A 25039-nucleotide genomic window follows, 5' to 3' on the forward strand; every position below is an offset into this window, starting at 1 on the left:
TATCCTGCTGAAGCGCATCCAGCTCGGCGAGTTTCACCACCCCCGCCCTCCTGACAATGGACCTTGATTGGCCCTGATGTTCGGCCCAGATTATCTTCTAGTGTGAGCGGGTGAAAGATGAATCTTAAATTGCACGATCGGCTCACAGACTCGTCAAGGCCGACCTGATAATTTTCAAACATGTTTGATTTTTATCGGGATGACGCCGGAAGTGGATGCCAACTGCCGTAAAAGAAGCAGACGAAGAAGAAGAGGCCGGACCGTTGAAGCTAATGGTAGCCTCATGCTAACGTTACTGTTCATGGATATTAAAACTGACGGATGAATTTAATTTCTCACCTCCAGTTCTCTTTGTAATACTGACAATGAAGCTTAGATCGGGCCCAAAAAATCCAGCCTGACCCGGCCCGAGCCTGTGCACGTTAAGTCCGGGACCGGCCCGGCCGTCCAATTAACTGTAATTATGGGCCCGAGTCCGATTTAAACTCGACATTTTTCAGTAAGTTGGCTGTTATAATTAAGAGTATTAAACCACAATTCTTGTTATTTGAATGATATAATATAGGATCTTAATAAATGGCGCAACACGGAAGCATGATTATGTAATAAAACAGGTGTTTATTTTAGGATCCAGGTGGTGAAGGGCTGTGCGCACACAATGTTCCAACAGGGGACAGCCCTCCATTCCGAAACACTGCCGTTCCGAACCACCCCCAATCCGAAATTGATTTTTAAGTCCATATCGAGTTTCCTGCATCAAACACTGCTGCCCGCTCTCCGATCGCACTCGCACAATTCTGAAATTCCTTGTACTACAAAAGCTTGAAATGAACGTTCAACTCATTGTTTTTTATTGAAAATATGTCACTGTCTTCATTTATTATGTACAATTTCGCTAGCCTGAGCCCAAGCCCGACCTGGCCCGCGGACCGAAGCCGGGTCGGGCTCGGGCTCCGGCAGTGAATCTAAGCTCTAACTGACAACCCTTGTCCTCGTCTCCCCAACCACTTTCTCATCCAGATGCGTTTCTTCCTCTTTCAGTTTTTGCTGAATCACCGCACCACTTGTCTCCATCATGTTTTTGTTTTTGTACTGTTGACTACCACTTCTTTGTGAGATAACGTACATTACGTGGTGCACCGCTCTCTCTGGTCCAATAATCTTGATGAAATCCTGTAGTGTGTGCTGGTCACTATTTTCAAATCTTGTAGTGAGTGCGCGATGAAGATTTTAGATGAGACAATCTATGAAGATTCTCTTTATGTGTGTGATACAACCTGATTTCAAAACCTTTTAAGATTTTTAAAATCCTGTAGTGTGAGCCAGGCTTTAGCGCTAAGACAGATCTGGGAAACGCGGCCAATATGTCATATATCTTAAAGGGAATTTGGCGTGATATTTCCCCCGGAGAGCGCAGGGACCAGTAGTTTATTTCAAACTGCTATTTGTATATTTTTAATGTTTTGACACCACTACAGAAACACTGGGTACTAACTGCTTACTGAAATTGACTGCTGTTATTTATTGGTTTGATTAATAGTTGGTTTACAGGTGTGTATTGATTACTGATGGTGGCCAATCAGGCTAATTGTCAGCTAATTACTGTACTCAGTTTGTAACGGCAGCAGTGCATATCTGCCCTTGTTGCCCTTTGTGTGCATGTTTTTAAACCACCATGCTAACTAAACGTGATGTGCTTGATGGTGGTTTTGACATCTGTTGAAACATGAAAGCTCAGCACTGTCATTAATGTTTAGCTTCCTTTTGTTATGGTTACAATAAAAATATTTACCTAGTAAAAGCTAATATTTCTCTGTATGATATAACCTCCTCTTTCTGTCAGCTGCTGTGTGTCAGCAGTGTATTTACTAGGGATGGGTCACGATTTTCGAATTTTCGAATAGTCGTTTTATTTTGAAAAATCGATTTTTTTAATGCAACTATTACTATTCACCGTCTTATTTCCCCCCTTTATTTGACATGCAATTCAGCTCCTAACCGCACAAGGGCAGTATAGGATTGCTACAGCGGTGTGAGATGGGCTACCAGCTCGTTTGATGCTCTTCTACAAACAGGAGAAACATGCAGAGACTACTACAGTCATCATAAAGTTCCGTGTGGAACAACTTCGACAAAATAAACAAAAATGAGGTGCAGTGCAAACTCTGTGAGGCAAAGCTTGCGTATCGCAAGTCTACAACAAGTATGCACAGTCATTTGAGAGCGAGGCACGCAGGAGGCGGCGAGGGACCCCCCCCCCCCCCCCCCCCCCCCGTTAATCAGTTACAGCGGCTCCACCGGCAACGGGAGCAGCGCGACAACCCGTCTGTTGCGCGGCGCTTCTATTTTTGTCACACTACGCTCCCCTACCTGACCCTCCAGCAGATAAAAACTACATGAAATAGTGTGCTAAAGGTGCACAATGTGTTTTTAAATGAATAAACCAGTATTAGAGGTGATATGTGATGACTTTTTTTTCATGCATTTACCCATGTTTATCCGTGACATTGTGTAAATGTCCGTGGTGGACATTTGAAAGCGAGTAGATGACAAACAGTCCAGTAAACTTGTAGATAACTCAAATATATGTAATAACTTAGGTGGAAAATGCTTTAACATTTCATGCAACCTACATGCAGCCTCTCGGCTCAGCAAACGGTAAACAACCCCGCTGGCTTCTCTACGTGTCGCTTCTGTACGCACTCAGTGGAGCCCAAATGAATACGCCGCGACACTACGCTGACGTGACGCTTTGCAGCCGGTGGAGTCTGGCCGTAATGATGAATGGATCTCTGTGTGCGTGGCTCCGGGAGGGGAGGGGGCAAGGGGGGGTGGGATTATTCGAAAAATCGTTGAATAGTTGCCATGATTTTCGAATAGTGTTTTTGCTTGTGCTGCCCATCCCTAGTATTTACTGTTTTTTCCACACATGATTTCAGGCCAGTTGAAGGAGTTCAACCTGTGACTTTCCACCTTTGTATGATTATCCAGGCTGCTGTCGTTCCTACTGTATTTCATGCACTTTGTGAGGTTTCTAAACAGAAATACTCCAACATCCAGCAGCTGACAGTGCTATGTTCACATAGTTAATGGCTGAAGGTGGTTTCTGTGGGTGGCTGTGTAAACTGTGAAGCTGTTTTAAAGTTGTAAAAACATACCTTGTTCTGTCACGCATCCTGGAAATTTAGGATGGGTTTTTTTCCACGTACAGGGGCACCCTTCTGGAGTAGGGCTGCTCCATTTTAACTGTGCGCTCTGGGTTCTGTTACATCATAAGCAGGCAAGCAGACAATTCCTTTCGTGTCTGCAAAAACACATAACTCTAGAAACACAAGATAAAAGGTGTGATATGTCTAAAGTCCTCTTGTTAATTCAGCATCAATATAGTCTCTTAAAATGAGCTGCATTTGCATACAAAGTGTACATTTTTATCTTAATTACTCAAAATATAAGGTGACTAAAAAGGCAATCACATTATTAGTTTTGACAATCAAAAGCTGATGCCTGGTTGCCAGCCTGGGAAACTAGTTTTAAACTTTAGAATTGAGCACAGATTGATTGCTGAGGTACAAAAATATTTAGTTATGTTTATTGTAATTGTTGTAAAGTTTTAAATTTTCATTTACTTTATTAAAGTAAGTATTAAAGTGGATTAACAACAGAATTCTTTTTAGCCTTTTTAACCTTCTCTTTTTGTCCTCTGAATAACTTACTGTAAAGAACAAACAGCAAGCACCAGGTTTCAGCTGTAAATATTGGATTATTAATGTTTCCTTATGTTCTCAAAAATAAGGAACTCCTCACATCCTCACCTCGTCTATTGGATCTGATTTGGTGCGGCTGTCAAGTTACAGGATGGATCAGGCGTGGACTAAGTAACACTTGCTCTATTAACGTAACATAAGCTGATTTAACGCAACACTTCAGAGATCAACATCTGATTTTAATATGGTATATAGTTATGTTTTCTTTTTTCTAAATTAATATATTAATAAATAAATGAATATACAAATGTGTGAATAAATAATAATTAAATTTACATTACATTTACAATTTTAACTATTGCTTTAAAGTGTAATGCATGCAAATGGAAGCTTTCTCATAGGCTTAGAATGGTTTCTCTATATATACACAGGCAGGGCGCGGTCTGCTGGAGGCTGCCCTCTTGTGTCGTCATATTTGAATACAGTGGCCGAAAGGGATATACTCACTTCGCCTTTCGTGTTTACCTAGAACTTGCCGTCACTGGAGACAGGGAAGGTGAAGCTCAATCCAGGGCGCTTCTGTGTGAGCCTGCTTTGTACTTTTATGATTCTGTTGCACTTTAAATGGAGGACCACACATATGTTTTGCCCCATAAGAGGGAAACCACGCTACCAAATAAAAGAAAAAGATCAGATAAACTGTGAATCTAAAACAGTGGAGACGGCTAGTTTTGTTAGCTACATTGGCACTAGCCTGTCTCGATCCGAGACACTAGCTCCTCGCCTGGCCGTTCCTGCACCGCCTCTACCCCCTTGCCCCCTTCCTCTCCCTGGTCTTCCTCCTCTCCCTCTCCCTCTTCCTCTTCCTCCTCTCCCTGTGTCCTGTGGAAGAACACTCTGGAAACGCATATATTATAATTGTACCGACCTATATTTGCCGCACTGTGCCGTGACTATCACATAAAACGTGTTATTTTAGCATTACTGTGCTAATGTTTGCTCGTGGTACCAAAACAATTAGAAATAAAACACTCCTAACATAAATCTCACAGATAACCTATATCAATCAATCAATTTTATTTCTACAGCCCAATATCACAAATCACAATTTGCCTCACAGGGTTTTACAGCATATGACATCCCTCTGTCCTTAGGACCTTCACAGCAGAAAAGGAAAAACTCCCCTAAAAACAACCCTTTAACAGGGGAAAAAACGGTAGAAACCTCAGGAAGAGCAAAGGGATCCCTCTTCCAGGACGACAGATGTGCAAAAGATGTCGTACAGAACAGATCAGCATCAGTAATCCGTATGACACAATAAGACAGAGAGAGACAGAGAGAGAGCTTACCCGATGGGAGGGGTGAGAGAGTGAGTGCGAGAGAGCCCTGCAATCTAGAATATGACCACTGATGTCACTGTTACTCACCATTTTTACACACTGAAGCTTTGACATAATAATAATAATAATAACAATAATAATAATAATACATTTTATCTATAGGCACCTTTCAAAGCACTGAAGGACACTGTACAACACAAAGTTAAAAAAACAAGCAGCAATGTATGCAGACATTATAAAATCAAACAAATATACAGGCATATTTTTGTGTGTGTATATATATATATATATATATATATATATATATATATATAAACATATAAGGAAACATTTCAGGAGCTACAACAGTGTGCGGACTTCACTCTTTTTTATAATATATAAAGTGCTCCATGGCCTGGCGGCACCCCCACTGAAAGACTTTATAACTTACAGACAGACTTGGACCACCAGAGCTGTTGCTAACAAGGACTGTGAGGTTCCCTTCAGAAAAACCTTCAGTCAAAACTCCCTGTCTACTAAAGGGAGTGCAGGTTGGAACACACTACCCTCTACCATAAGGGAATGTCCCACCCTGGCCACCTTCAAGAGCCACCTGAAGGTGTGGCTTAGAGCTAACCAAACGTGCAATCACCTCTAACTGCATGCTGTACTATATTAACTCTGCTTTAATGCTTACTTATGCATTGTCCTGTTTTCTTTTCTTTCTGCTTTTCTTTCTTTCTTTCTTTCTTTGTTTTATATAACAAACTTTTAATACTGTATATCTCTTGTTATTTTGTAATGTAAGATCAACCTGCCTAAAGGACTCCAGATGGAAATTAGCCCCCGGGCTACAGTCTGGCATATTTACGTGTACTGCCATACATGTTCATTAATATGCATCGTCCTGTTTTTCTAAATAAAATAAAAAAATTAAAATGTCACACACAGCGCTGCTACCTAACGCACTAATTCCCTGCTGCTCATGTGTATGTGTATTCTAATAATTCTAATGAAAAACTAAGACAATACATATTTGTTAATGACCTATTTTCATGACGAAAACAAGTCTACAACTAAATAAGAAGTAGTCGTGGTAAGAGAATCATGAGGAAATAGCCTATATTTGTACAAAAATATGAAAGATGGATGAAAGGACAAATGAACTTAAGGACCTACATTGTATCCTGACCACATTGTATCCTCCACTGCATTCATCAACGCTGTGTCTCTGCTAATGATCATCTTAACATGACCAGTTCACGGAAGGACAAAATTGACAGATTTACGGACTATATAAATCTACACTGAGAATCAGACAAAACGCTAGGTATAAACTATGAAAACACACAGCTGCTACCCAAAGCACTAATTCCCTACCGCGCGTGTGTGTAACAGGTGTATCCAAGTAGCAATTACATCCATTTATGCAGATATAAAATGACCTGTGGGTATAGGTGCACACATTAAGACAGAATGGCAGAAGCAGGGCGCAAGCGGGCCAAGCATTCACCTCAGAGGAGATCAATCAATCAATCAATCAATCAATCTTTATTTATAAAGCACTTTTCATACAAAAAATGTAGCACAAAGTGCTTTACATGGTTAGAAAAAATGTCCCTCCCATCCACCCGCCAGCCACCCACACCCCCACAGACACAACCACCCACCCACCCAGCCACCCACACCCACCCACCTACACCCACCCACCCAGCCACCCACAAACACAGTCATGATGTAGACATAAAAACATGTGGCAGATGACCATCCTGATGGATGAAGTATGGCCGCAGCAGGACACACTCTAAGGCGGAACAAAAGGGAAAAAAAAATAGTGGCCAAGAACCACATTTGGCACGCTATGGCTGAAAAAATGGCTGCGTCCAGCCCCTGCGGCCTGCAAGACTGGGTGGTGGTGAGAAGGAAGTGGCAGGAGTTTCAGAGCCAAACCAAAAAGAGGGCTGCAAGTGCCAGGCGAGAAAGCCAGGGCACAGGTGGTGGCGGACCTGGCAACACTACCCTTACCCCTGACGAGGAGAGGGTCATGTCAATAATTGGCAAGACCACCTCTGAGGGCATCGAAGGGGGGATAGATGTCCTGGGGGATGAGGGCCTCTTGTGGGTGAATTACGGAATCCTCAAAAATCTAAAAATTTCACCTTTTTTCAAACCGTAACTACCGATTCATACTTTCAGCTAGAAACTCCATTCAAAATGGAAAATATTCATCATTTTGCTACCTTTTTACATATGATTCAACTTTTCAATCCCATTCAAACTTTCAAAAATATTCAGTGTTTTCTGAAACTTTGTTACAATGGAAGTCAATGAGAAAATCCTTCAAACTCGCTCATCTTCACCCACACATCATCACGAATTCATACATTGATGTAGAAACTCCATTCCAACTCTCAAACGTTCACACTGCTGGCGACTTTCAGGAACTAATTCCAATTTTCAATATCTCTTTTAGTTTTTCTACAAACTCAGTTTAAAATACATGATATTTTCAGCCCTTCTCAGACTTTATAATGGGTGTGTATTGCGTGAGCTAGAGTGGGTGATGTCATCGCTAGAGTGGAGAGCAGCTGTAAACTCATCAAGAAATTTTCTCTTCAACTCGCTATACGGCCACAATTTTCACTGTACATACAGTTTATACCAAAAAACTTAGGAAAATTTGTCCTGGTCACAGATATGTTGACATGGAATCTGTCACACGTACGCATTTTTGCTGAGTGGCTCCAAAGCAAAGGAAGCGCCAAGTTTTTTCTCATTCACTCCCATGTAAACTGAGAGGAGAAATTTCTGGAAAACTGCTGAGGTGCAACACATTTGTAACTCGCTCGTGTGACCACATTTTTGACTCTATGAGCATAAAACATGACACGTGCGTTCACGAGAAGTGGATCTCTCTCACCATCACTTTCTTTTCACGATTGGACCAATGGTTTGGGAATGGGAAGAACTTGTTTGAGAAATTTCAAACCCATATTAAACAGCCTTTGCTGATCTGCTCTCTCATGAGCTCTCTGTGTGCCCCCCAGGTGCATGCAAGTCAATCGACATGACAACGGCTGCACACACAGACATGCACACACAGCCCTCTGTGTGTGTGTCTCACAATCTTTAAAGGACAGATTACAGCAGCAGAATCTTCATTTGAAACAGCAAATACACATTATTAACCCCTAAAGTGCCAAAATGGGCTCTCTAACGCCACCTAGGTGCACTAAAATGGCCACTGCGGCCCATAGCAATGTCGTAGACAGATCAAACCAAAACTGGTGTGTTCAACCTGCAAATCACGCGCTGACACCCATGACCAAAATCCAATAGGAAGTGAGCTATTTGCCCTTTCAAAGTAAGATTTCGCCTCAAACGTGCTCTTCCTCAAAAAACATCTCCTCTTACACCGTTTATCGTATCGGCTTCAAACACGCACACATGCCAGCTCAACTGCTGCTAAACAGATCTTCTGTATAACTTTATCTCGCTCACCATTACTTTATTTTGATGATTGGGACCAACGGTTTGGGAATGGGAAGAACTTGTTCGAGGAGTTAAATCTCCACTAAAAGAAGTCTCTTCTCTGTGTTCTGTCTGTCTCTTTCTGCTCTTCTGTCAGGTGCACCTACTTATTTACCATGGCAACCACTGTCACACACAAACTCATGACAAGGGCAGAATCTCCATTTTAACCTTTAGGTGCCAGAGTTTATTGAGGAAAATATTCCATTTTCATTTCAACATTTCAAAAGACTGTTGCTTCAAAGTGGTGAGAGATAAAGGCATACTGTAAATGAGAAAACTATTCATCATGACCCAAAGTTTGTGATGGGAGTAAATTAACTCATCTAATTTACATATTGTGGCATCACTAGGCAGCGGCCATATTGGATTTCATAAATCTCAGTAAAACAGCATTTTGAACATATGTACGCAGTAGATTTCTTTTGTTTTGTGCTGTTTTTGTCATCTCATTCTCAAAAAAAGGGAGGGGAATCTGATGGGAGTAAATTAACTCATCCAATTTGCATATTGTGGCGTCACTAGGCGGCTGTCATATTGGATTTCATAAATCTCAGTAAAACAGCATTTTGAACATATTTACACAGTAGATTTCTTTTGTTTTGTGCTGTTTTTGTCATCTCATCCTCAAAATAAAGGAAGAGGAATGTGATTGGAGTAAATTATCTCATCCAATTTGCATACTGTGGCGTCACTAGGCGGCGGCCATATTGGATTTCATAAATCTCAGTAAAACATTCAAGGCAGCTATTCAGTGTGGATTCAGCTTGCAGCATTCACACCCGCAATTTCTTCAGAAATTGCTTCTCTAGTTCAAACTGCTGTTTGTATATTATTAATGGTTTGACACCACTACAGAAACACTGGGTAGTAACTGCTTAATTATGACATGGTTTTCTGAAATTGACTGCTGTTATTTATTGGTTTGATTAATAGTTGGTTTACAGGTGTGTACTGATTACTGATGGTGGCCGATCAGGCTAATTGTCAGCTAATTACTGTAATCAGTTTGTAACGGCAGCAGTAAATATCTGCCCTTGTTGCCCTTTGTGTGCATGTTTTTAAACCACCATGCTAACTAAACGTGATGTGCTTGATGGTGGTTTTGACTTCTGATGAAACATGAAAGCTCAGCACTGTCGTTAATGTTTAGCTTCCTTTTGTTATGGTCACAATGAAAATATTTACCTAGTAAAAGCTAATATTTCTCTGTATGACATGACCTCCTCTTTCTGCCAGCTGCTGTGTGTCAGCAGTGTATTTACTGTTTTTTCCACAAATGATTTCAGGCCAGTTGAAGGAGTTAAACCTGTGACTTTCCACCTTTGTATGATTATCCAGGCTGCTGCTGTTTCTACTGTAATTCATGCACTTTGTGAGGTTTCCAAACAGAAATACTCCAACATCCAGCAGCTGACAGTGCTGTGTTCACATAGTTAATGGCTGAAGGTGGTTTCTGTGGGTAGCTGTGTAAACTGTGAAGGCAAAAGTTACATCCAACAAATAAGGCTGAGGGCAACATGACAAAAACATATTCAGGTCTGAGTGTGAAGCCAGACATCAAAAATCAAAAGAATGACCTCAAGTTAGGGTAAAGTATAGGAATACTGCAGCTTTTGAGAATATAAATGGCTCATCAGATGTGGTTAATGATGAACATTGCCTTCGTCTGATCAACTATGTAGAGCAGCACACAGTCTGAAACCATACTTTTGCCATTAATCTTCCAAAAATCTACACAGTCCTCTTTTGGCAAACTCAGAAAAGAAGCAATTTAAGAGGCAAAAGTTACATCCAACAAATAAGCCGAGGGCAAAATGACAAAAATATTTCAGGTCTGAGTGTGAAGCTAGACATCAAATATCAAAAGGATGAACTCAAGTTAGAGTAAACTATAGGAATACTGCAGCTTTTGAGAATATAAATGGCTCATAAGATGTGGTTAATGATGAACGTGTTCTCCATCTGATCAACTATGTTGAGCAGTACACGGTCTGAAACCACACTTTTGCCATTAATCTTCCAAAAATCTACACATTCCTCTTTTGGCAAACTCAGAAAATAAGAAACTTAAGAGGCAAAAGTTACATCCAACAAATAACGCTGAGGGCAAAATGACAAAAATATTTCATGTCTGAGTGTGACGTCAGACATCAAAAATCACAAGAATGAACTCAAGTTAGGGTAAACTATAGGAATACTGCAGCTTTTGAGAATATAAATGGCTCATAAGATGTGGTTAATGATGAACGTTTTTCCTCTCTGATCAACTATGTTGAGCACTACCCGGACTGAAACCACACTTTTGCCATTAATCTTCCAAAAATCTACACATTCCTCTTGTGGCAAACTCAGAAAATAAGCAACTTAAGAGGCAAAAGTTACATCCAACAAATAACGCTGAGGGCAAAATGACAAAAATATTTCATGTCTGAGTGTGACGTCAGACATCAAAAATCACAAGAATGAACTCAAGTTAGGGTAAACTATAGGAATACTGCAGCTTTTGAGAATATAAATGGCTCATAAGATGTGGTTAATGATGAACGTTTTTCCTCTCTGATCAACTATGTTGAGCACTACCTGGACTGAAACCACACTTTTGCCATTAATCTTCCAAAAATCTACACATTCCTCTTGTGGCAAACTCAGAAAATAAGCAACTTAAGAGGCAAAAGTTACATCCAACAAATAACGCTGAGGGCAAAATGACAAAAATATTTCATGTCTGAGTGTGACGTCAGACATCAAAAATCACAAGAATGAACTCAAGTTAGGGTAAAGTATAGGAATACTGCAGCTTTTGAGAATATAAATGGCTCATAAGATGTGGTTAATGATGAACGTTTTTCCTCTCTGATCAACTATGTTGAGCACTACACGGACTGAAACCACACTTTTGCCATTAATCTTCCAAAAATCTACACATTCCTCTTTTGGCAAACTCAGAAAATAAGCCACGCCCAACCCCCAAGCTGGAGGACCAGGTGCTGCCTTTCGTCTCACTCCTCACCCAAGACCAGTCTGGTATGGTTGAACCTGCCAGGAGCCATGGGCTCCCTCCAGCATAGCTCTCAGGATCATAGAAGCACGCAAGCCTCTCCACCACGACAAGGTCACAGCACGGGAAGAAGAAATGGCTCATAATATATGGTTAATGATGAAGAAATTTAAGAGGCAAAAGTTACATCCGACCATTAAGGCTGAGGGCAACATGACAAAAATATTTCAGGTCTGAGTGTGACGTCAGACATCAAAAATCACAAGAATGAACTCAAGTTAGGGTAAACTATAGGAATACTGCAGCTTTTGAGAATATAAATGGCTCATAAGATGTGGTTAATGATGAACGGTCTTTCCACTCTGATCAACTATGTTGAGCACTACCCGGACTGAAACCACACTTTTGCCATTAATCTTCCAAAAATCTACACATTCCTCTTTTGGCAAACTCAGAAAATAAGCAACTTAAGAGGCAAAAGTTACATCCAACAAATAACGCCGAGGGCAACATGACAAAAATATTTCAGGTCTGAATGTGAAGCCAGACATCAAAAATCACAAGAATGAACTCAAGTTAGGGTAAACTGTAGGAATACTGCAGCTTTTGAGAATATAAATGGCTCATAAGATGTGGTTAATGATGAACGCGTTCTCCATCTGATCAACTATGTTGAGCACTACACGGTCTGAAACCACACTTTTGCCATTAATCTTCCAAAAATCTACACATTCCTCTTGTGGCAAACTCAGAAAATAAGCAACTTAAGAGGCAAAAGTTACATCCAACAAATAACGCTGAGGGCAAAATGACAAAAATATTTCATGTCTGAGTGTGATGTCCGACATCAAAAATCACAAGAATGAACTCAAGTTAGGGTAAAGTATAGGAATACTGCAGCTTTTGAGAATATAAATGGCTCATCAGATGTGGTTAATGATGAACATTGCCTTCGTCTGATCAACTATGTAGAGCAGCACACAGTCTGAAACCATACTTTTGCCATTAATCTTCCAAAAATCTACACAGTCCTCTTTTGGCAAACTCAGAAAAGAAGCAATTTAAGAGGCAAAAGTTACATCCAACAAATAAGCCGAGGGCAAAATGACAAAAATATTTCAGGTCTGAGTGTGAAGCTAGACATCAAATATCAAAAGAATGAACTCAAGTTAGAGTAAACTATAGGAATACTGCAGCTTTTGAGAATATAAATGGCTCATAAGATGTGGTTAATGATGAACGTGTTCTCCATCTGATCAACTATGTTGAGCAGTACACGGTCTGAAACCACACTTTTGCCATTAATCTTCCAAAAATCTACACATTCCTCTTTTGGCAAACTCAGAAAATAAGCAACTTAAGAGGCAAAAGTTACATCCAACAAATAACGCTGAGGGCAAAATGACAAAAATATTTCATGTCTGAGTGTGACGTCAGACATCAAAAATCACAAGAATGAACTCAAGTTAGGGTAAACTATAGGAATACTGCAGCTTTTGAGAATATAAATGGCTCATAAGATGTGGTTAATGATGAACGTTTTTCCTCTCTGATCAACTATGTTGAGCAGTACACGGACTGAAACCACACTTTTGCCATTAATCTTCCAAAAATCTACACATTCCTCTTTTGGCAAACTCAGAAAATAAGCAACTTAAGAGGCAAAAGTTACATCCAACAGATAACGCTGAGGGCAAAATGACAAAAATATTTCATGTCTGAGTGTGACGTCAGACATCAAAAATCACAAGAATGAACTCAAGTTAGGGTAAAGTATAGGAATACTGCAGCTTTTGAGAATATAAATGGCTCATAAGATGTGGTTAATGATGAACGTTTTTCCTCTCTGATCAACTATGTTGAGCACTACACGGACTGAAACCACACTTTTGCCATTAATCTTCCAAAAATCTACACATTCCTCTTGTGGCAAACTCAGAAAATAAGCAACTTAAGAGGCAAAAGTTACATCCAACAAATAACGCTGAGGGCAAAATGACAAAAATATTTCATGTCTGAGTGTGACGTCAGACATCAAAAATCACAAGAATGAACTCAAGTTAGGGTAAACTATAGGAATACTGCAGCTTTTGAGAATATAAATGGCTCATAAGATGTGGTTAATGATGAACGTTTTTCCTCTCTGATCAACTATGTTGAGCACTACACGGACTGAAACCACACTTTTGCCATTAATCTTCCAAAAATCTACACATTCCTCTTTTGGCAAACTCAGAAAATAAGCCACGCCCAACCCCCAAGCTGGAGGACCAGGTGCTGCCTTTCGTCTCACTCCTCACCCAAGACCAGTCTGGTATGGTTGAACCTGCCAGGAGCCATAGGCTCCCTCCAGCATAGCTCTCAGGATCATAGAAGCACGCAAGCCTCTCCACCACGACAAGGTCACAGCACGGGGAGAAGAAATGGCTCATAGTATGTGGTTAATGATGAAGAAATTTAAGAGGCAAAAGTTACATCCGACCATTAAGGCTGAGGGCAACATGACAAAAATATTTCAGGTCTGAGTGTGACGTCAGACATCAAAAATCACAAGAATGAACTCAAGTTAGGGTAAACTATAGGAATACTGCAGCTTTTGAGAATATAAATGGCTCATAAGATGTGGTTAATGATGAACGTTTTTCCTCTCTGATCAACTATGTTGAGCACTACCCGGACTGAAACCACACTTTTGCCATTAATCTTCCAAAAATCTACACATTCCTCTTGTGGCAAACTCAGAAAATAAGCAACTTGAGAGGCAAAAGTTACATCCAACAAATAACGCTGAGGGCAAAATGACAAAAATATTTCATGTCTGAGTGTGACGTCAGACATCAAAAATCACAAGAATGAACTCAAGTTAGGGTAAACTATAGGAATACTGCAGCTTTTGAGAATATATATGGCTCATAAGATGTGGTTAATGATGAACGTTTTTCCTCTCTGATCAACTATGTTGAGCACTACACGGACTGAAACCACACTTTTGCCATTAATCTTCCAAAAATCTACACATTCCTCTTTTGGCAAACTCAGAAAATAAGCAACTTAAGAGGCAAAAGTTACATCCAACAAATAACGCTGAGGGCAAAATGACAAAAATATTTCATGTCTGAGTGTGACGTCCGACATCAAAAATCACAAGAATGAACTCAAGTTAGGGTAAAGTATAGGAATACTGCAGCTTTTGAGAATATAAATGGCTCATAAGATGTGGTTAATGATGAACGTTTTTCCTCTCTGATCAACTATGTTGAGCACTACACGGACTGAAACCACACTTTTGCCATTAATCTTCCAAAAATCTACACATTCCTCTTGTGGCAAACTCAGAAAATAAGCAACTTAAGAGGCAAAAGTTACATCCAACAAATAACGCTGAGGGCAAAATGACAAAAATATTTCATGTCTGAGTGTGACGTCCGACATCAAAAATCACAAGAATGAACTCAAGTTAGGGTAAACTATAGGAATACTGCAGCTTTTGAGAATATATATGGCTCATAAGATGTGGTTAATGATGAACGTTTTTCCTCTCTGATCAACTATGTTGAGCACTACCTGGACTGAAACCACACTTTTGCCATTAATCTTCCAAAAATCTACACATTCCTCTTTTGGCAAACTCAGAAAATAAGCAACTTAAGAGGCAAAAGTTACATCCAACAAATAACGCTGAGGGCAAAATGATAAAAATATTTCGTGTCTGAGTGTGACGTCAGACATCAAAAATCACAAGAATGAACTCAAGTTAGGGTAAAGTATAGGAATACTGCAGCTTTTGAGAATATAAATGGCTCATAAGATGTGGTTAATGATGAACGTTTTTCCTCTCTGATCAACTATGTTGAGCACTACACGGACTGAAACCACACTTTTGCCATTAATCTTCCAAAAATCTACACATTCCTCTTTTGGCAAACTCAGAAAATAAGCCACGCCCAACCCCCAAGCTGGAGGACCAGGTGCTGCCTTTCGTCTCACTCCTCACCCAAGACCAGTCTGGTATGGTTGAACCTGCCAGGAGCCATGGGCTCCCTCCAGCATAGCTCTCAGGATCATAGAAGCACGCAAGCCTCTCCACCACGACAAGGTCACAGCACGGGGAGAAGAAATGGCTCATAGTATGTGGTTAATGATGAAGCAATTTAAGAGGCAAAAGTTACATCCGACCATTAAGGCTGAGGGCAACATGACAAAAATATTTCAGGTCTGAGTGTGACGTCAGACATCAAAAATCACAAGAATGAACTCAAGTTAGGGTAAACTATAGGAATACTGCAGCTTTTGAGAATATAAATGGCTCATAAGATGTGGTTAATGATGAACGGTCTTTCCACTCTGATCAACTATGTTGAGCACTACCCGGACTGAAACCACACTTTTGCCATTAATCTTCCAAAAAACTACACATTCCTCTTTTGGCAAACTCAGAAAATAAGCAACTTAAGAGGCAAAAGTTACATCCAACAAATAACGCTGAGGGCAAAATGACAACAATATTTCATGTCTGAATGTGAAGCCAGACATCAAAAATCACAAGAATGAACTCAAGTTAGGGTAAACTGTAGGAATACTGCAGCTTTTGAGAATATAAATGGCTCATAAGATGTGGTTAATGATGAACGTGTTCTCCATCTGATCAACTATGTTGAGCAGTACACGGTCTGAAACCACACTTTTGCCATTAATCTTCCAAAAATCTACACATTCCTCTTGTGGCAAACTCAGAAAATAAGCAACTTAAGAGGCAAAAGTTACATCCAACAAATAACGCTGAGGGCAAAATGACAAAAATATTTCATGTCTGAGTGTGACGTCAGACATCAAAAATCACAAGAATGAACTCAAGTTAGGGTAAACTATAGGAATACTGCAGCTTTTGAGAATATAAATGGCTCATAAGATGTGGTTAATGATGAACGTTTTTCCTCTCTGATCAACTATGTTGAGCACTACCTGGACTGAAACCACACTTTTGCCATTAATCTTCCAAAAATCTACACATTCCTCTTTTGGCAAACTCAGAAAATAAGCAACTTAAGAGGCAAAAGTTACATCCAACAAATAACGCTGAGGGCAAAATGACAAAAATATTTCATGTCTGAGTGTGACGTCAGACACCAAAAATCACAAGAATGAACTCAAGTTAGGGTAAAGTATAGGAATACTGCAGCTTTTGAGAATATAAATGGCTCATAAGATGTGGTTAATGATGAACGTTTTTCCTCTCTGATCAACTATGTTGAGCACTACCTGGACTGAAACCACACTTTTGCCATTAATCTTCCAAAAATCTACACATTCCTCTTGTGGCAAACTCAGAAAATAAGCAACTTAAGAGGCAAAAGTTACATCCAACAAATAACGCTGAGGGCAAAATGACAAAAATATTTCATGTCTGAGTGTGACGTCAGACATCAAAAATCACAAGAATGAACTCAAGTTAGGGTAAAGTATAGGAATACTGCAGCTTTTGAGAATATAAATGGCTCATAAGATGTGGTTAATGATGAACGTTTTTCCTCTCTGATCAACTATGTTGAGCACTACACGGACTGAAACCACACTTTTGCCATTAATCTTCCAAAAATCTACACATTCCTCTTTTGGCAAACTCAGAAAATAAGCCACGCCCAACCCCCAAGCTGGAGGACCAGGTGTTGCCTTTCGTCTCACTCCTCACCCAAGACCAGTCTGGTATGGTTGAACCTGCCAGGAGCCATGGGCTCCCTCCAGCATAGCTCTCAGGATCATAGAAGCACGCAAGCCTCTCCACCACGACAAGGTCACAGCACGGGGAGAAGAAATGGCTCATAATATGTGGTTAATGATGAAGCAATTTAAGAGGCAAAAGTTACATCCGACCATTAAGGCTGAGGGCAACATGACAAAAATATTTCAGGTCTGAGTGTGACGTCAGACATCAAAAATCACAAGAATGAACTCAAGTTAGGGTAAACTATAGGAATACTGCAGCTTTTGAGAATATAAATGGCTCATAAGATGTGGTTAATGATGAACGTTTTTCCTCTCTGATCAACTATGTTGAGCACTACCCGGACTGAAACCACACTTTTGCCATTAATCTTCCAAAAATCTACACATTCCTCTTTTGGCAAACTCAGAAAATAAGCAACTTGAGAGGCAAAAGTTACATCCAACAAATAGCGCTGAGGGCAAAATGACAAAAATATTTCATGTCTGAGTGTGACGTCAGACATCAAAAATCACAAGAATGAACTCAAGTTAGGGTAAAGTATAGGAATACTGCAGCTTTTGAGAATATAAATGGCTCATAAGATGTGGTTAATGATGAACGTTTTTCCTCTCTGATCAACTATGTTGAGCACTACACGGACTGAAACCACACTTTTGCCATTAATCTTCCAAAAATCTACACATTCCTCTTTTGGCAAACTCAGAAAATAAGCCACGCCCAACCCCCAAGCTGGAGGACCAGGTGCTGCCTTTCGTCTCACTCCTCACCCAAGACCAGTCTGGTATGGTTGAACCTGCCAGGAGCCATAGGCTCCCTCCAGCATAGCTCTCAGGATCATAGAAGCACGCAAGCCTCTCCACCACGACAAGGTCACAGCACGGGGAGAAGAAATGGCTCATAGTATGTGGTTAATGATGAAGCAATTTAAGAGGCAAAAGTTACATCCGACCATTAAGGCTGAGGGCAACATGACAAAAATATTTCAGGTCTGAGTGTGACGTCAGACATCAAAAATCACAAGAATGAACTCAAGTTAGGGTAAAGTATAGGAATACTGCAGCTTTTGAGAATATAAATGGCTCATAAGATGTGGTTAATGATGAACGTTTTTCCTCTCTGATCAACTATGTTGAGCACTACCCGGACTGAAACCACACTTTTGCCATTAATCTTCCAAAAATCTACACATTCCTCTTTTGGCAAACTCAGAAAATAAGCAACTTAAGAGGCAAAAGTTACATCCAACAAATAACGCTGAGGGCAAAATGACAAAAATATTTCATGTCTGAGTGTGACGTCAGACATCAAAAATCACAAGAATGAACTCAAGTTAGGGTAAACTATAGGAATACTGCAGCTTTTGAGAATATAAATGGCTCATAAGATGTGGTTAATGATGAACGTTTTTCCTCTCTGATCAACTATGTTGAGCACTACACGGACTGAAACCACACTTTTGCCATTAATCTTCCAAAAATCTACACATTCCTCTTTTGGCAAACTCAGAAAATAAGCAACTTAAGAGGCAAAAGTTACATCCAACAAATAACGCTGAGGGCAAAATGACAAAAATATTTCATGTCTGAGTGTGACGTCAGACATCAAAAATCACAAGAATGAACTCAAGTTAGGGTAAACTATAGGAATACTGCAGCTTTTGAGAATATAAATGGCTCATAAGATGTGGTTAATGATGAACGTTTTTCCTCTCTGATCAACTATGTTGAGCACTACACGGACTGAAACCACACTTTTGCCATTAATCTTCCAAAAATCTACACATTCCTCTTTTGGCAAACTCAGAAAATAAGCAACTTAAGAGGCAAAAGTTACATCCAACAAATAACGCTGAGGGCAAAATGACAAAAATATTTCATGTCTGAGTGTGACGTCCGACATCAAAAATCACAAGAATGAACTCAAGTTAGGGTAAAGTATAGGAATACTGCAGCTTTTGAGAATATAAATGGCTCATAAGATGTGGTTAATGATGAACGTTTTTCCTCTCTGATCAACTATGTTGAGCACTACACGGACTGAAACCACACTTTTGCCATTAATCTTCCAAAAATCTACACATTCCTCTTGTGGCAAACTCAGAAAATAAGCAACTTAAGAGGCAAAAGTTACATCCAACAAATAACGCTGAGGGCAAAATGACAAAAATATTTCATGTCTGAGTGTGACGTCCGACATCAAAAATCACAAGAATGAACTCAAGTTAGGGTAAACTATAGGAATACTGCAGCTTTTGAGAATATATATGGCTCATAAGATGTGGTTAATGATGAACGTTTTTCCTCTCTGATCAACTATGTTGAGCACTACCTGGACTGAAACCACACTTTTGCCATTAATCTTCCAAAAATCTACACATTCCTCTTTTGGCAAACTCAGAAAATAAGCAACTTAAGAGGCAAAAGTTACATCCAACAAATAACGCTGAGGGCAAAATGATAAAAATATTTCGTGTCTGAGTGTGACGTCAGACATCAAAAATCACAAGAATGAACTCAAGTTAGGGTAAAGTATAGGAATACTGCAGCTTTTGAGAATATAAATGGCTCATAAGATGTGGTTAATGATGAACGTTTTTCCTCTCTGATCAACTATGTTGAGCACTACACGGACTGAAACCACACTTTTGCCATTAATCTTCCAAAAATCTACACATTCCTCTTTTGGCAAACTCAGAAAATAAGCCACGCCCAACCCCCAAGCTGGAGGACCAGGTGCTGCCTTTCGTCTCACTCCTCACCCAAGACCAGTCTGGTATGGTTGAACCTGCCAGGAGCCATGGGCTCCCTCCAGCATAGCTCTCAGGATCATAGAAGCACGCAAGCCTCTCCACCACGACAAGGTCACAGCACGGGGAGAAGAAATGGCTCATAGTATGTGGTTAATGATGAAGCAATTTAAGAGGCAAAAGTTACATCCGACCATTAAGGCTGAGGGCAACATGACAAAAATATTTCAGGTCTGAGTGTGACGTCAGACATCAAAAATCACAAGAATGAACTCAAGTTAGGGTAAACTATAGGAATACTGCAGCTTTTGAGAATATAAATGGCTCATAAGATGTGGTTAATGATGAACGGTCTTTCCACTCTGATCAACTATGTTGAGCACTACCCGGACTGAAACCACACTTTTGCCATTAATCTTCCAAAAAACTACACATTCCTCTTTTGGCAAACTCAGAAAATAAGCAACTTAAGAGGCAAAAGTTACATCCAACAAATAACGCTGAGGGCAAAATGACAACAATATTTCATGTCTGAATGTGAAGCCAGACATCAAAAATCACAAGAATGAACTCAAGTTAGGGTAAACTGTAGGAATACTGCAGCTTTTGAGAATATAAATGGCTCATAAGATGTGGTTAATGATGAACGTGTTCTCCATCTGATCAACTATGTTGAGCAGTACACGGTCTGAAACCACACTTTTGCCATTAATCTTCCAAAAATCTACACATTCCTCTTGTGGCAAACTCAGAAAATAAGCAACTTAAGAGGCAAAAGTTACATCCAACAAATAACGCTGAGGGCAAAATGACAAAAATATTTCATGTCTGAGTGTGACGTCAGACATCAAAAATCACAAGAATGAACTCAAGTTAGGGTAAACTATAGGAATACTGCAGCTTTTGAGAATATAAATGGCTCATAAGATGTGGTTAATGATGAACGTTTTTCCTCTCTGATCAACTATGTTGAGCACTACCTGGACTGAAACCACACTTTTGCCATTAATCTTCCAAAAATCTACACATTCCTCTTTTGGCAAACTCAGAAAATAAGCAACTTAAGAGGCAAAAGTTACATCCAACAAATAACGCTGAGGGCAAAATGACAAAAATATTTCATGTCTGAGTGTGACGTCAGACATCAAAAATCACAAGAATGAACTCAAGTTAGGGTAAAGTATAGGAATACTGCAGCTTTTGAGAATATAAATGGCTCATAAGATGTGGTTAATGATGAACGTTTTTCCTCTCTGATCAACTATGTTGAGCACTACCTGGACTGAAACCACACTTTTGCCATTAATCTTCCAAAAATCTACACATTCCTCTTGTGGCAAACTCAGAAAATAAGCAACTTAAGAGGCAAAAGTTACATCCAACAAATAACGCTGAGGGCAAAATGACAAAAATATTTCATGTCTGAGTGTGACGTCAGACATCAAAAATCACAAGAATGAACTCAAGTTAGGGTAAAGTATAGGAATACTGCAGCTTTTGAGAATATAAATGGCTCATAAGATGTGGTTAATGATGAACGTTTTTCCTCTCTGATCAACTATGTTGAGCACTACACGGACTGAAACCACACTTTTGCCATTAATCTTCCAAAAATCTACACATTCCTCTTTTGGCAAACTCAGAAAATAAGCCACGCCCAACCCCCAAGCTGGAGGACCAGGTGTTGCCTTTCGTCTCACTCCTCACCCAAGACCAGTCTGGTATGGTTGAACCTGCCAGGAGCCATGGGCTCCCTCCAGCATAGCTCTCAGGATCATAGAAGCACGCAAGCCTCTCCACCACGACAAGGTCACAGCACGGGGAGAAGAAATGGCTCATAATATGTGGTTAATGATGAAGCAATTTAAGAGGCAAAAGTTACATCCGACCATTAAGGCTGAGGGCAACATGACAAAAATATTTCAGGTCTGAGTGTGACGTCAGACATCAAAAATCACAAGAATGAACTCAAGTTAGGGTAAACTATAGGAATACTGCAGCTTTTGAGAATATAAATGGCTCATAAGATGTGGTTAATGATGAACGTTTTTCCTCTCTGATCAACTATGTTGAGCACTACCCGGACTGAAACCACACTTTTGCCATTAATCTTCCAAAAATCTACACATTCCTCTTTTGGCAAACTCAGAAAATAAGCAACTTGAGAGGCAAAAGTTACATCCAACAAATAGCGCTGAGGGCAAAATGACAAAAATATTTCATGTCTGAGTGTGACGTCAGACATCAAAAATCACAAGAATGAACTCAAGTTAGGGTAAAGTATAGGAATACTGCAGCTTTTGAGAATATAAATGGCTCATAAGATGTGGTTAATGATGAACGTTTTTCCTCTCTGATCAACTATGTTGAGCACTACACGGACTGAAACCACACTTTTGCCATTAATCTTCCAAAAATCTACACATTCCTCTTTTGGCAAACTCAGAAAATAAGCCACGCCCAACCCCCAAGCTGGAGGACCAGGTGCTGCCTTTCGTCTCACTCCTCACCCAAGACCAGTCTGGTATGGTTGAACCTGCCAGGAGCCATAGGCTCCCTCCAGCATAGCTCTCAGGATCATAGAAGCACGCAAGCCTCTCCACCACGACAAGGTCACAGCACGGGGAGAAGAAATGGCTCATAGTATGTGGTTAATGATGAAGCAATTTAAGAGGCAAAAGTTACATCCGACCATTAAGGCTGAGGGCAACATGACAAAAATATTTCAGGTCTGAGTGTGACGTCAGACATCAAAAATCACAAGAATGAACTCAAGTTAGGGTAAAGTATAGGAATACTGCAGCTTTTGAGAATATAAATGGCTCATAAGATGTGGTTAATGATGAACGTTTTTCCTCTCTGATCAACTATGTTGAGCACTACCCGGACTGAAACCACACTTTTGCCATTAATCTTCCAAAAATCTACACATTCCTCTTTTGGCAAACTCAGAAAATAAGCAACTTAAGAGGCAAAAGTTACATCCAACAAATAACGCTGAGGGCAAAATGACAAAAATATTTCATGTCTGAGTGTGACGTCAGACATCAAAAATCACAAGAATGAACTCAAGTTAGGGTAAACTATAGGAATACTGCAGCTTTTGAGAATATAAATGGCTCATAAGATGTGGTTAATGATGAACGTTTTTCCTCTCTGATCAACTATGTTGAGCACTACACGGACTGAAACCACACTTTTGCCATTAATCTTCCAAAAATCTACACATTCCTCTTTTGGCAAACTCAGAAAATAAGCAACTTAAGAGGCAAAAGTTACATCCAACAAATAACGCTGAGGGCAAAATGACAAAAATATTTCATGTCTGAGTGTGACGTCAGACATCAAAAATCACAAGAATGAACTCAAGTTAGGGTAAACTATAGGAATACTGCAGCTTTTGAGAATATAAATGGCTCATAAGATGTGGTTAATGATGAACGTTTTTCCTCTCTGATCAACTATGTTGAGCACTACACGGACTGAAACCACACTTTTGCCATTAATCTTCCAAAAATCTACACATTCCTCTTTTGGCAAACTCAGAAAATAAGCCACGCCCAACCCCCAAGCTGGAGGACCAGGTGTTGCCTTTCGTCTCACTCCTCACCCAAGACCAGTCTGGTATGGTTGAACCTGCCAGGAGCCATGGGCTCCCTCCAGCATTGCTCTCAGGATCATAGAAGCACGCAAGCCTCTCCACCACGACAAGGTCACAGCACGGGGAGAAGAAATGGCTCATAGTATGTGGTTAATGATGAAGCAATTTAAGAGGCAAAAGTTACATCCGACCATTAAGGCTGAGGGCAACATGACAAAAATATTTCAGGTCTGAGTGTGACGTCAGACATCAAAAATCACAAGAATGAACTCAAGTTAGGGTAAACTATAGGAATACTGCAGCTTTTGAGAATATAAATGGCTCATAAGATGTGGTTAATGATGAACGTTTTTCCTCTCTGATCAACTATGTTGAGCACTACCCGGACTGAAACCACACTTTTGCCATTAATCTTCCAAAAATCTACACATTCCTCTTTTGGCAAACTCAGAAAATAAGCAACTTGAGAGGCAAAAGTTACATCCAACAAATAGCGCTGAGGGCAAAATGACAAAAATATTTCATGTCTGAGTGTGACGTCAGACATCAAAAATCACAAGAATGAACTCAAGTTAGGGTAAAGTATAGGAATACTGCAGCTTTTGAGAATATAAATGGCTCATAAGATGTGGTTAATGATGAACGTTTTTCCTCTCTGATCAACTATGTTGAGCACTACACGGACTGAAACCACACTTTTGCCATTAATCTTCCAAAAATCTACACATTCCTCTTTTGGCAAACTCAGAAAATAAGCCACGCCCAACCCCCAAGCTGGAGGACCAGGTGCTGCCTTTCGTCTCACTCCTCACCCAAGACCAGTCTGGTATGGTTGAACCTGCCAGGAGCCATAGGCTCCCTCCAGCATAGCTCTCAGGATCATAGAAGCACGCAAGCCTCTCCACCACGACAAGGTCACAGCACGGGGAGAAGAAATGGCTCATAGTATGTGGTTAATGATGAAGCAATTTAAGAGGCAAAAGTTACATCCGACCATTAAGGCTGAGGGCAACATGACAAAAATATTTCAGGTCTGAGTGTGACGTCAGACATCAAAAATCACAAGAATGAACTCAAGTTAGGGTAAAGTATAGGAATACTGCAGCTTTTGAGAATATAAATGGCTCATAAGATGTGGTTAATGATGAACGTTTTTCCTCTCTGATCAACTATGTTGAGCACTACCCGGACTGAAACCACACTTTTGCCATTAATCTTCCAAAAATCTACACATTCCTCTTTTGGCAAACTCAGAAAATAAGCCACGCCCAACCCCCAAGCTGGAGGACCAGGTGCTGCCTTTCGTCTCACTCCTCACCCAAGACCAGTCTGGTATGGTTGAACCTGCCAGGAGCCATGGGCTCCCTCCAGCATAGCTCTCAGGATCATAGAAGCACGCAAGCCTCTCCACC

This window comes from Epinephelus lanceolatus, chromosome 13 (genome assembly GCF_041903045.1).
Source record: "Epinephelus lanceolatus isolate andai-2023 chromosome 13, ASM4190304v1, whole genome shotgun sequence".
Lineage (NCBI taxonomy): Eukaryota > Metazoa > Chordata > Actinopteri > Perciformes > Serranidae > Epinephelus > Epinephelus lanceolatus.